Source organism: Eucalyptus grandis, chromosome 6, assembly GCF_016545825.1.
Source record: "Eucalyptus grandis isolate ANBG69807.140 chromosome 6, ASM1654582v1, whole genome shotgun sequence".
Classification (NCBI taxonomy): Eukaryota; Viridiplantae; Streptophyta; class Magnoliopsida; order Myrtales; family Myrtaceae; genus Eucalyptus; species Eucalyptus grandis.
The window spans coordinates 28,321,385-28,335,618 of record NC_052617.1 but is presented as its reverse complement, the minus strand read 5'-3'; the positions used below and the strand labels follow the sequence as shown (position 1 = coordinate 28,335,618).

Here is a 14,234-nt window from a genome sequence, read left to right as displayed (position 1 = left end):
CGCTCTCTCTCCTTCCCTCTCAAAAAGTGTAGTCTCCTTTTCAGAATTGTGGCCGTATGTATTAATTGTATGGCCTCTAAAACCTTATGCAAACAAACCTATTTATAGGTCACCAATTAGGGTTTCAATTTTTCAAAATCGATATCCCGAAAAATTTCAAATTCCTATTTTCACGAGATGATCTTTGATAAAAAAAAAAAAGGGGGGGAGGCTTAGGCCAATTTGCTCGCTTCGTGGGCTTAATCCAATGAGTCAAGTTAAAACTCAGAACCACTATTTCGAACCCATCCGTTACCAGTCCAATACAAATATAAAAAATGCAAAATTAAAAAATAAATGCACCTAAACTTATATGCTATACAATTAATATTTTTTCAGGGGTAAAATTAACCCCTAATTTTCTATAAATAAATGACTGAATCGCTAAAATTTATGTGTCAACACTTAATAAAATAAGAGTGACAGCGTTTTTAAGTACTGACTTAATAAAAATAATTTATAGTTTAAAGAAAATCTCAAAACCTTTGTGAGAAAGAAAGAGAGCACAGTGACAACAGCAACAACAAAGGCTCCTCCAAGCCATTGACAAGGGCCACCACCAAGGAGCACTTGATGGGTTGTGTGACTTCAGTGAGATAAATCTCATATGCCGATTAGTAGTTACCTAGGTTGTGCAACCCACTCAAGCGACACATCATCACATCCTCGTGACACCTTCAGCAGGTAGTTACCTAGGTTGTGCAACCCACTCAAGCGACACGTCATCACATCCTCGTGACACCTCCAGCAGGATAGGCCACAACCTCTACAAGTTGCATCCAAGTTGGACCGATGTTTTCCTTCTTCTTCTTCTTTTCCTATTCCATAATTTTTATTGTTCTTATTGATTTGATGAAAATATTTAAAAGACACGTACATTGTCATGCCTGCATGTGCGTTTACATACCTAATGGAAAAAAAAAAAACATCTTAAACAAAAAGTGTATAGCTTAGAGACAACTAAATTGACAAAAGAGAAACACATGAGTGATACTGAATAAATTTAAAAGTACAAGAATTATTGGTGTCATTATTTCAAGAACAAATATCATGGGGGCATCCTAGGCGTGGAGGAACCTCACCAATCCATCCTGAACTAGCCGGCTAAACTCCTCCGCAACAGTTCGTGTATTCTGATGCTCCTCCCTCTCGTTTTTGAGAGCTTCCCTCTACCTTCGATGGTAGTTATCCCACCCAAAACCCTAAGTTCCCCTATGTATTTCCGAAAACCCAAAATCCCATTAGCCCTCATTACAGCTCTCTAGTAAAATGGAATCCCTCCCATAGATCCCCGCACCCCCACACCCCACATTTTCCCTGTAACAATGATAAGCCTCGTGATGTGGAACACCTCTATAATCTCTCCTTCAACGGCGTCAATCAGTGCTGGATGATTCGAAGATTTGGCCACGCAAAAGGTAGAATGTTGCCTTTTTCCATCTGGATCTCTTCTGGGCTTTCCATTCGCCATCAATTGAATGGGTATTCATGTCTCTCCACCCGACTAGAAGAAAGTAATCGGATAATAGTAGTATTTTGTTGTGTTGGTCTGGCTCTGCTCTATGTTTTGCTCTTGTCTAGTAATACTCATTCACTGTTGAGGCAAATGGCAAAATATGGGGAAACGGATAGTCGCTTGGCTATATTGTGAAAAAGATTGTGGAACATAAGGATAGAGGTGGTTGCCCCTCCGTGAGATAGAGTGATCTCTGAGGTGATCCTGGATGAATGCAATCGTACAGTATTTGGCAAGCTATATTTGAGAGGAAACATCAACTATCAAGCTTTTCTTATCACAATGAAGAGAGCTTGGAAGATAAATTCAGTTACCTTTGTACAGCGGGAATCGGGTATCCTGTCCTTCACCTTCAATTCTGAGATGGACAAAGAACGAGTGTTAACAAATAGCCCATGGTCTTTTGCGAGTAATTTACTAATCCTTAAACCATGGGAGCCTAATAAACCTGCGCAATGTTATAATTTTACTAGCTGTGCGTTCTGGGTTCAAGTTCATGGTCTTCCTATTGAATGGTGTTCTGAGGAGGTTGTGTCTCATATAGCCCAAATCTTAGGCTGTGTAAAGGAAATAAAAGTGGAAAAGAAGGGAGTGGCCTTTCAAAATGTGGGTAGAGCAAGGGTAGAGCTTGACCTAGATACATCTTTAAGTCCAAGTACTTTATATAATCTAGGAGAGAGAAAAGTCTGGCTGGATTTTAAGTATGAGAGGTTACCTCAATTTTGCTATTCCTGTGGAAAAGTTGGGCATTTTGCAACTAATTGTGCCGAAGTTCCCTTTGATGAGGCCAAATATGAAGATAGAAGTATGAATAGGTTTGGGCATTGGTTAAAAGCGGAAGCTAAAGAGACCAACCCCTTTTGACAATTTTTTTATGGTGACCGAGTGGATGAAGAGACAGAGGAACAAGCAGCAAGTAACCCTCCTGTCACGACCCGAACCCCGGGCACATGCACATCTCTCAATGATCGATTTAAAATTTGCAACATCCCAGGAATTGTTGCCGACCCATTCATTATTTTTGCATATGTGGAAACGTAAAACAATCTCAATATAACAAAACAATGGAATAGAAACATAGGATATTATTTTTTACAAGCCACACCTACAACATCACATTACTTATAGACCAGTTTAACACCCCAGGGTCTAATGCAAAAAGTGAAGCTATTCGATTACCCATTAACTAAGCTTCTACCAACAAGACTGAGGTTTACTACTACACTACCATACTTCTCGATCTCTCGGGGGTGAGCCGTCACCCTACATCCAGTCTTGACGGAAAACCCGTCATCACTTGGAAGGAGATAGCGAGAGTCATATTCCTCATTTACTGCGACCAACTGTACACGACCCGGCCTTCCTCCATTTAGGGATCTGAAAAATGTTAGCTCACTAAGGGGTGAGATCACATCTTAGCGAGTAAATCCCCTAAATCCAGAGTAGGAGAATGGTACACTCAACATGCAATATAATCACCTTTCTCACACTTTCTTAATACTAGTATTTTCCTGCATGTTAGTGTCAATCAAATCATACATGAGATATCGAGATCATATATCATCAGTACTTTTAACATGTACATATGTAAGGACATAAATGTCACATAATTACATGGGCCCCCAATTACCAGACTAAACCATTATGGCACGTCCCATACCGCACCACACAGTTCCGTCTTTTAATTAAGTCCCTCACTTTCACTCATTTATGTGTCACAAATGATTTCAATGCACAAATAACAGTCTTCCGGCATAACCGGTCATCGCCTTGCACCGTCAATCGCGGCATCATCTATATCTAGACGGCATTCCATATAGGAGCATCGGTCCAGCCTCCACTGTAACTGGCATCCGTTGACGTGGGGCATTCCCAAATGAGCATCGCTCGGCCCCAAAGGCTCGTGGCGGAATCTCATGCCGTGAATGCATATAATCAATGTCACACTTCAACAATCAGTCACACATAGCATTCATAGTCTCAAATGAGCAATTTCATAGCAAGAATACTTCAAAACAAGCATACACTTTTACTACCCCGAATTGACAGAAAATAGTCCAATTACGCTCTTCCGAATTCGAAGTCAGAAACCCACTCGTATGAGCTCGAAAAATTCTCAAATTTGGACACGTGTTAGAAAACACATAAAAAAACATTTTTCATGAAGATGTTGAGATCCAGATCCCTCTGGATTTGGTCCAAAAATTCTCTCTATCCAGCACAAAAGTCAGGTCCAGTTCCAGAGAGCCTAACATCGAAATCAATTCGTTTTTGGGTCGAAATCTGGTCCGTTTAATTTGAAATTGGAGTATCATAAACTATAAGTTGTAACGAACAACTTTCATGAAGAAATCGATTGGAAATTCGATCTTTAAAGGTCAGTAACAGTCATCGGAATCATAACAGGTCAGGATTTACAGAATTGTCCGAATTACTGTTTTAAGGATGGCGTCATGAAAATCGTCATCTTTTTAAATTATAAAAATTCTGAGAAAAATATATGTTATTATTTAGGATGTCTAAAACATTTCTTCAGAATAAAATTCCTTTAAAATCGTAACACACAGTTGTCTACGAAATTAGCAAAACACACACGTTCTGGAAACTATTTCAGAAATCAGCTACTGTTCTAGTCCGAATCTTCCTCCACGACGTTTGTCTTGCTCTCTAAACCCTATCTAAGCTTTTTTTATGTCTATTCTAACATCCCTAACCAACATCCATCCATATATAACGCCATCTATATCTTTTAACTTGTACGAATTCCTAATAGAGGTACTCAATCCCTAGTCCAGATTTAGAAGACAACTCACCACCGAAACTAATGGCGATCCTTAGTTGTGGCCGGACAGCAACACAAGGATAGCCCTGGAGGTTTTTTACGATGATTTGGACCTGGCACTACAGCTGGAGATGTTGTTGAGCGACCACTACAGCAGCACACAAAGTCCCGGATTTTCTTGAGGAGGGAGTAACGCTCGAGACCTTGCTGTTTGGTCGCTGCTTTGTCATCCAAGGGGGGAGTAAGAATGGCTGAATAAACTAACTTAAATAAGAAGAAGACAAGACTTTTTATGGCTGTGAAAGGGAAATGAAATTGTTGTAAGACTGGATAAGGGAAAGAGAGTGACAGGTGCACGGCAGTAAGGGAGAAGAAATAAGTGCGGAAGAAAAAGAAAAGAGGGTAAAGCAGAAGACTAAGACCTTTCGGCTGAGAGAAAAGAAAGGAAAGAAAAATAAAGAACAAGAAAGAAAATGGAAAAGTAAAAAGGAAAGCAGCCCATTTGCTGCTGCACTTCGGTTTCCTACGGCAAGAAGAGAGGAGGAAGGTGGGGAGTAAATGCCTGGAAGTTACTCAACATTTACTTTATGCTTTTGGCCCCAAATTCCATGGAAAATTGGCTCTCCATTACTACCTTAGGTCCCACTATCTTTTCCAAGTCCATCTCTATTAAATACCAAGGAAATTGATGTGAAATTGTAGGAGAGAGGGATTCCTACGAATTTCCGTTCCGTTTGAGGAGATTTCTCTTCTTTCTTATTTACCAAATTAACACTTAAGTTAATTGGGTCGAGTCCCCTAGTAGTCACTTATAAATCCTCATTTAAACTTCTATAACTCTTTCTCCAATTATTTCATAATAAATGCCCAAAACCTATTTAAAAAGTGGCATTTCCTTTTTATTCTTTTAATTTGTTACTCTTGCCCCTTTTCCGCTAATAATTCCCGTCATCCATAAAATTTGGAAAGATGCAACAACATTCCTCGAGATTAATTGTGATACGTGAAAATTCTTAATTTCTGTAATCGACATCATTTCCTCAGTTAATTTCAGTCAAATGTGATTTTAGCGCAACTTAAACTATTGGTTAGTTTTTAGGAATTTTCGGTGCAACTAACTCGTGGTCGATTATTCCCGAGCCACAATGTACATCTTCGATGCATTAACGACTCTCGATTGTCGTGAAAAATATCGAGGTTTCAATTACAAGCACATGGTACCAAAACAACAGAAAAATCGGTTTAGTGCCGATCGACGAGAATTCTGTAATTAGATGGAATCATCCAAGCCTAATTTTATCTCTATCGAATCAACCTATTTCCGATTTCTGATAGATTTTCGACTGTGTCGAAATGATCATTGTAAACTAACACGGTTGAGCAGTCGATTCCTAGTCGAATTCTCAAATCTGTTGCATCAAAATCCTTTAATAACTTTCCTGATTAGTCAAGTTATCTCATGAGTGATCAGCTCAAAGAATAGCGCTATAAGCACGTTGACGAAAAGCCCAATTTATTTAATTGAAAACAGAAGCGAAAAATCAGACCGTCACACCTCCAGTCCAAAGAACTCAAATAGTCATTTTCACTAGTGAGCAAATAGCAACAAAATCCACAGCAACACCTCAATCACAAAACAGGGCATAAGTGGATATTATTATACTTGATCACCAAGTGAAACAGCACAAGGAAAAGGGAAAAGGTATAATGAACATTGAAGAGCCAGAACAACAGCTTCTGTCCGGCTGATAAATCATTGTCCTAGACAAAAAAATAAAAAGAAGGATCAAAGAAGGAAAGCGGGATTTTAAAAAGTTCACAAGCAAAGAAATTAAATAGGTACACCCCATATAACTCTATTCCTCTAGAGTTGGCGGACTTTGATGAAGCAAAACTGCAGGATACTTCTATTAGTCTTTCAGAGGGAACTATGTGATGAGCTTTGGTGGAAAGCCCGAATAAGCCACCGGTTTACAAATGAGGGTTATATATTGGAACTGTTAGGGGTTAGGCACACCATTGACAGTCCAAAATTTGAGAGCCATTGTGGCTCATGAAAGGCCCGATTTGGTTCTGTTAATGGAAACAAAAAACAAAGAAAATGTGATTTCTCATATTAGAAGGCAGTTGAATTTTAAATACAGCTTTGTGGTGAATCCGATAGGAATTGTAGGGGGGCTAGCGGTGATATGGAATGATGAAGTTGATGTAGAGGTGGAATCTAGCTCACAAGAAATGATAAATTTGATATGTGAAGATCATGATAGTCGAATCAAAATGTGGGTTATTTGTGTGCATGCTCCAAATCTATCTGGGGGAAGATTATAGTTACAGGATAAAATGAGATAGATTAATCTAACTAATAGCCTACCATGGGTTTGTTTGGGGGATTTCAATAAAGTGCTTTATTATTGGGATAAGGTGGGCACAAGGATGGCAAAACATTATAGAATGTAGGCATTCCAAAGCTATATACATGCTTGTTTGTTAATGGAAATAGATTGTAAATGGTGTGCTTTTACCTGGTCAAACAACAGAGAAGGGGCTAATATGGTAAATGAGAAACTGTATATGGTGTTTTACTCTCTAGATTGGAGGCTCATGCTCCCGGAAGCATAAGCATATGCCCTCCCAACTGTCGGGTCAAACCATAGTTCTCCCCTATTGGTGAGTAGTGCTGAATCTGTAAAGAAAAGAAGAGATTTTCACTTTGAGGCCTTCTGGACTGAAGATGGAGAATGCAGAGAAGTAGTTAAACAAGCATGTCAATCTCAAAATTGTTTTGAAGTAGGCTTGAGAGGTAAATTACAGGTTGTAAGTCATGCTTTGAAATAATGGAGTAAAAGGAAGTTCACAAACAGTCATCTTCGCATAACAGCTCTAAAGCAAGAGCTTCAATTCTTAACAAACAGTGCAAGCTTGAATCCAGGATCTACTAGGATGAAGCTCGTAAAAGAATAAATTGAAACTTTATGGAGAAGAGAGGAGATGTTTTGGGAGTTAAGATCCCGAATGAATTTGCTACGATGGGGAGATAAAAACACGGAATATTTTTATGTAGCAACTATTCAAAAGAGACAAAAAAAAAAAAAAAACGGAATTACTATGGTGAAAAATTCATCGAAGCAGTGGATATGGGACAAACAGCAACTTCAGCACCTCACCATCTCCTTTTTCAAAGAGCTATATACTATGGTAAGGCCTAGAAACTACCAACCAGTACTGGATCAATGCCCAATACTAATTGAAAATGATATTAATAAATGTTTGGTGACGAAAGAAACCTTGGAAGAAATTCATGATGTTATTTTTCAACTTGGTGCACAAAAAGCTCATGATCTAGATGGTTTAAATGGAATTTTTTATCAACACCATTGGGATATAATAAATAATGATGTTTTTGAGGAAGTTAAGGGCTTTTTTCATTCAGGAGTATTAGAACCAACCTTAAACATAACTCATATTATTCTAATTCCAAAGATACCACATCCAGAAAGACTTGACTAATATCACCCTATTAGCCTTTGCAATTTTGCATATAAGATAATATCAAAAGATTTGGTAAACAGACTAAAAAGATGGCTGCCAATGCTAATTTCAGGGGAACAAAGTGCCTTTGTCAGTGAAAGACAGATTCAAGATAACATTTATATTGTGCGGGAGGTGCTACACCAATTGAGAATGAGGAAAAGGAAAAAACATTTTCAAGCGGTACTGAAATTAGACATGCAAAAAGCCTATGATAGAATATAATGGGATTTTCTAGAAGGTTGCTTGCTGAAAATGGGTTTCTATGCAAAATGGGTAAACTTGATCATGCAATGTGTTACTACAGTTACTTTCAATATTAAATTTAATGGAGAACTCCTTCCTTTCTTCAATCATTCTAAAGGCATTAGACAAGGGAACCCATTATCACCCTATCTTTTCATTGGCTAACAACTTGTCTTCTTTGATGGGTAAAACTCTATAGGATGGGAGTATAAAGGGAATAAAGTTGAATAGGTGCTGCCCCGCTTTGACTCATTTATTATTTGCAGATGATTCAATATTCTTTTTGGATGGATCCATACAAGAATGTCAAAATGTTACAGCTGTTCTAAATCAGTATTGTTATGCTTCAGGACAAGCTGTAAACCTAAACAAGTCAGGTATCTTTTTTAGTAAATAATGTCCCCAACTTTTAAGGGATAACATGACAAGAGAGTTGAGGGTTCCAGAGCTAGATTGGATAGTGAAATACCTATGAATCCCTTCTGACTGGAGAGCATCAAAAAGACAGATGTTTGTATGGATTTTAAATAGGGTAAACATGAAATTGGAAGGCTGGAATGAACAAATTATATCTAAAGTAGGCAAGGAAATTCTCCTGAGATCAGTGGTGCAAGCGATACCTCAATATGCCATGTCAGTTTTCAAAATTTTAGTTTCAATTTGTAAGACTATAGAGAAGAAAATAGCTAATTTCTGGTGGAAAAACAGTGAAACAAAAGCTGGTATGTATTGGAAGAGATGGGAAATCATGAAATTTAGGAAAGACATGGGAGGAATGGATTTTAGAGACCTACTTATTGTTAACAATGCCCTTCTGGGTAAACAAGTTTGGAGGATGGTAAAAAATTCGGATGCATTGTGGAGTAATTTATTAAAATGGCTGTATTTCTGTCGAAAAGATTTTTGGCATGCTGATAAAGGAACTAAGCCTTCATGGAGATGGCAAAGTTTACTTTTAGGAAGGGAGGCCATAGCGGATTCAATGAGATGATCAATGTCAACATCAGAACAAATAAATGGCTAAAGAGAGGATTAATTGGAGGGCCAGCAAACAAAATGATCTAGAACAAGTTTCTGAGTTGATGAATTATGAAGCAAAACAATGGAATGAACCACTGTTGAATAACCTCTTTAATGAACAAACCACTAAGGAGATCCTTGCAATCCCAATCAATCGTCAAATTACAAAGGATGAACTGAGATGGACAGGAACAAAGGATGGGTCTTTTACAGTAAAAAATGGCTATAACATGGTAAGAGACAAAGCGACAACCAACATTGCAATGGAACATCCCTCTTTTTCTTACCAAACACCGCGAGAACTATGGAATGCTCTATGGAAGATGCGGACCAACCCTAAAGTGAAAATTTTTATCTGGAATGTTTGTCAAAACGCCATCCAATCCAAGGAGAACCCATGGAAAAGAAAGATTTTACCTAATTTGGTATGTGACCTTTGCGAGATAAGATGGAAACGGCCGAACATATTCATCTTCTCTGTCCCTGGACTGCACAGGTATGGAGTCACTCGGAAATCAACCTACAAGTGAATGCACAAGAGGTTACATGAATTGATGAGTGATTGGTGCGATTTATAAGGAAAAACATTAACCTCCCGTCCTTGGAAACGATCGCGAACATCTTATGGCAGGTATGGAAGGAGCGCAACAACTACATCTTTCGAGGTACTAAACCGGATGCTTGCAAAGTGGTAGATCTGGCCCAATTTCAGCAAAATAGCTACAAAAAATGGGGTTTTATGCATCTTCAACCAGGAAAGGAAGAGGATGTTGAGACATCTCCAACCTGGATAGCTCTGGTAGCAGGATCTTTGAAGCTCAATGTCGAGGTCGATCTGCAAGGGTTCGACGGAAGGAGCTGTCGCCTGCATCATCCGGGACTCCTTCAGCAACCTTGTGGATGGCTTCACCAAACTAGTTTGGGCAGCATCGGTCTTTCAACTAGAAACCCTAGTAGTGCTCAAAGCTTTGAAGTACATAAAAGAGAAGCAGCTGGGTGTGGCTTCTGTGGAATCTGACAGCAAAAGTCTCGTGAAGTCCCTCAAGTACACGGACAAGTTCAATTAGGAAGCATGTGTGACTTGGATGGAATGCAAGCATATTCTTTAGCAGTTGCTGCTAGTGGGCCTAATCTCCTGTCCACGATCTACCAAAGCTGTGGTAGACTGGGCCGCGTGACAACAAAGGAAGAAAACACTTCCTCCTAACTGGCTAGCTTCTCCACCTATTGGCCTTTAGGCCTTATTATGTATTGATGCCCCATATGTGGGTTTTGCTGCTTCGGGTATAATATAAATAATACACCTCATTTCGACCAAAAAAAAATATCATGGAATATGGAAAGATGAGTTTGATTTAAGGAACACTCTACCATTGAGTTTCAATTTAAAAGGTCAGATGTTCATGACTAGTCTAAATCTTGATCATAACAAATTACGATTTCATTCATTGATAGTTTTGTATGGTTATAATATATTTAAATGGACCACATGGTTTTTTTTTAAATAAAAAAAAATTAGATAAAATTTGAAATTGAAATGGCCAATGGATTTACTCAATTACACTTACTGGCAATTAGATCATATACACGTAAGGGACCGAGCAAAACTATTCTTACGTTTTGGCCCCCTAGCCTCTTGAATTTGGGCTAATTTTTCAATTCATGATATCATGTTCAATCGGTGCTAAACCTGTTTGTATGAATGTTAATTCAATAAAAAAATTTCCAATTTTACCAATTAAATCTTTAAACTGTGCATAGAATTTCAGTATAGCCATTCAGGTCAATTTTTGTTAGAAATAGCTGATATGACAGTATGTCATCCTCTGTTATCTTACGTGACACATCATCATATTAGCGGTTTGCAGTAAAAATTAACTGAAATGATTATATAAAATTTCATGTTAAAATTTAAGACTCAAATGGTAAAATTATAAAATTTATGATTGACTTGACATCCACATAATAGGTTTAGAATCGGTGGAGTAATTTTCACTTTCAATCCAAATGGCAAAGTTTGATGTTCCCACTTGATTTGATGTGATTCTAACATTGTTCTTTTAACGACCAGATTTGGTATTTTACAATAGATAAAGAGTCACTTCATAGCTTCTTACCTTTTACCAAAAAAAAAAAAAAAATCACTTCATAGCAAAGAGAGTGAAAGCAAATTTGATTCGATTGGTTAAGAAACAAATAGAATCCATTTTGATTTCATGATCCAATTAACTGGTTTGATTTGGTTTAAATAAAATTGAACCATACCCATCACCTATGCGATTTGTGTATTTCTCTTATAGTCGGGGGATATTGGTCAGTGCTCAAAGAGCACCAAAAACTTCATTTTCGAAAAAAAAAATCATTAATTAGGTCGAGCTTGACTTCATCATTGCGATTATCATCTCTGCTTTCGAAGAGACCATCACATTTATGGATGTAACCCCCTTCTGCAAAACTGTATGGAACATGCGTAGCCCCATATTACTTGTGAAGAGAAGGGAGTGGTATTTAAGACTCCATCATTAATACGTATTAACGCGAGTCATTAATACGTATCGGAGAATGTTCTTGGTCTACAAGTCTACAAATCCATGCATTTGTATTAGATTTCTTCATATAATCGAAAAACATGGTAATCATAAAAGGGCAACCGTGGGGAATAATTGTCCAAAAAATAATAAATTTATTATACGATAATTAATTCAATAATAAACTTTTAGTTTGACCAATTGATTTTTAAACCTTTTAACAATTTGTTAATACAATCCTTCAAAATTCACTATCGTGGACATTGATCCTCTTACTTAGTATAGCCAATGCTGATATGAATAATTTTTACAATTTTAAAAAAATAAAATTTCCTTCTTTTCTTTTTTTTTTCTTTTTTTTCTTTTTCCATTGTCCACGGCCTCAACAATGGCCAGGGGAGGTCATGGGCAATAGGTGAGGTCTGCAACGCCCTCACCAGCCACTAGTCAAGAGGTTGCAAGCCCTTACTATGTCAGTAAGAGTGTTGTGGCCCTCGCCCAAGCCCTCATTGACCATAGCAAGGGCGTCATGGCCCTCGCCATTTCACCCAAATCTAACAAGGGTCACAATGGGCTTGTCAAATCTAGGCCAAACAAGGGCACCATGGCCCTTCGGCAAATCTAGGCAAGGTTACAATGCCCTTGTTTGAGGCCAAAGAGGTCCGCCGACCATCACTGAGGCCATGGACCAATAGAGGGAAATCAAAAGGGAAAAAAAAAAAAAAAAGAGGAAAGGAAGGGAAAGAGGAAAAAAAAAATTTAAAAATTGAAAAATTGTCTATTTCAGGTATTTCACACCATCAATGGCTAGAATGACTGCAGTAGAAAATCATCAAAAAGATTTAGGATGAAACTAGCCAAATTGAAAAGTTTAAAATTGAATTAGCTGTCATACAACAAATTTAGGAGTCTTTGGATAATTTTCCCAACCTATGATGCCCAAGGAATCATGCTGCATATGAAAGTAGGCCGTTGTAAATTAGTGCATTTAGTTGTAATTCAATATAAAGTATCATAAATAACTATGCTATAATAAAAATTCTGGATTTTGAGATTCTATGTTTGTTTTAAATAAGATGGAAATGCTTACAATAACATCATTGTAAGACTGTAATATTCGCAATTTATGATCATTTATATTGGATTACAATTGCTAACACATCTAACAATTGTTCAAAAAGTCAACCGATTGACAAACGATTGAGTAAACTTTAATATATTGGTCCAAAGTGTGTTTCCCTTGTCAAGACCTTTTCATCGACAGCCACATATACCCTTAAGTACGATCATCAATCTTTTTATCCCCAAGCTAGGTGGCCTGACTCTAGCATGGTGGGGAAGCTTGAGACTCCTTTGATTTTGAGCGTATACCTCGAAATTAGTAATCGGAAGGCTTCTAATGCATCAAAAATCAAGTGAATCGGATAGCAGATGAAGAAGAAATCATTTATCAAAGCTGTGTCAAACTTCCGTAAGACATGATTCAACTCTTAAGTGCACCTTGCCATCCTAAGTAAGCTTAATATTGTTAAGTGAAATTGCAAAATCACAAACTCAGATATTTCAAATCATACAAAACTTGGGATTATGAATCAAGTTTCATTTCGGTGACTTATCGTTTTCAGAAACTATTATTCACCATAATTAGGGCGTTAAAGAGTTTCATTCGATTTTGAATCCTCTAAGTACTGTTTTGCTCGACCCAAAAAAAAAGAGAGAGTAGAGTTTTGGGTAATCAACAAGATTTTTCTTTTGAATATCGAAAGGTTTGACCTGTATTACTCCCTCGTCCGACTTCTTTTCCTCCAGATTTTTGTTGCATTGGCATGTTTGCAATATGTAATTTTGGAATATTCAATTGAAACCGGGATATCCCAAACTTCGTGATACTGCAAATAGCGCCCGACCTATCCTAAATGGTAAAACTTTTGACTCTGGATTCGAGTGGTGATATGAGTATCAAAAACTCGCTTTTATTTTTTTATGTTTAAAATGTGTTTTGAGCATTGCATCTCGCCGATTAACCTTTGGTCAATTCTCGATGAACTCTTGATCAAACTTAATGGTTTTCTTAGAATAGAGGGGAAAAGTTACGTGTTAATAGCGTAGGAGAAGGGCTCATAGTTTTTTGCTTATAAATATTTTGTTGTAGAGTTTAGTCTCATTTGTAGGGTGAGTTTGTCTAATATGCCTAAAAACTTTCGAGAGACACAAAGAGATCAACGGCCATCATCCAAGAAAGTTGTGAGATTAAGGTTCCATTCATTTCGCGGAAAATATGGTGTTTCTAAAAAATATTTTCCAAAAAAATGTAATTATTTTTCACTATTTAGATGAAACCTGAAAATAAATTTTCGTTGTTCAGTAAGGAAAATATTTTCCTCCATATACTCTTTTGCATTTATTTTATTTTTTAAAATGGATATTTCATATTTTTTAAAAATTGATTTTTAATTATTTTTAATATTTAAAATCTATTATTATTATTATTTTCTTTGTTTTCCATCTCATTCTTTCTTGGTTGGTTGCTAGCCATGATGATGGCTCGCGATCGGCCACCAGTGAGCCACAAACT

The 14,234-nt window shown here is 37.4% G+C and overlaps 1 long non-coding RNA gene across 3 annotated transcripts; it reads right to left on the bottom strand.

Moving 5' to 3' along the window:
• Positions 1 to 5,987: 5,987 nt before the first annotated feature.
• LOC120294620 lies at positions 5,988 to 10,162 on the bottom strand. Of its 3 annotated transcripts, XR_005551861.1 has the most exons (4): positions 9,918 to 10,162; positions 9,724 to 9,851; positions 9,549 to 9,651; positions 5,988 to 7,020 (listed from the first exon to the last, which is right to left on the bottom strand). It is a non-coding gene; the product is annotated as an uncharacterized LOC120294620 (long non-coding RNA). The 3 variants fall into 3 exon arrangements; XR_005551859.1 differs by having other exon boundaries at positions 9,724 to 10,162; XR_005551860.1 differs by lacking the exon at positions 9,724 to 9,851.
• Positions 10,163 to 14,234: the final 4,072 nt, after the last annotated feature.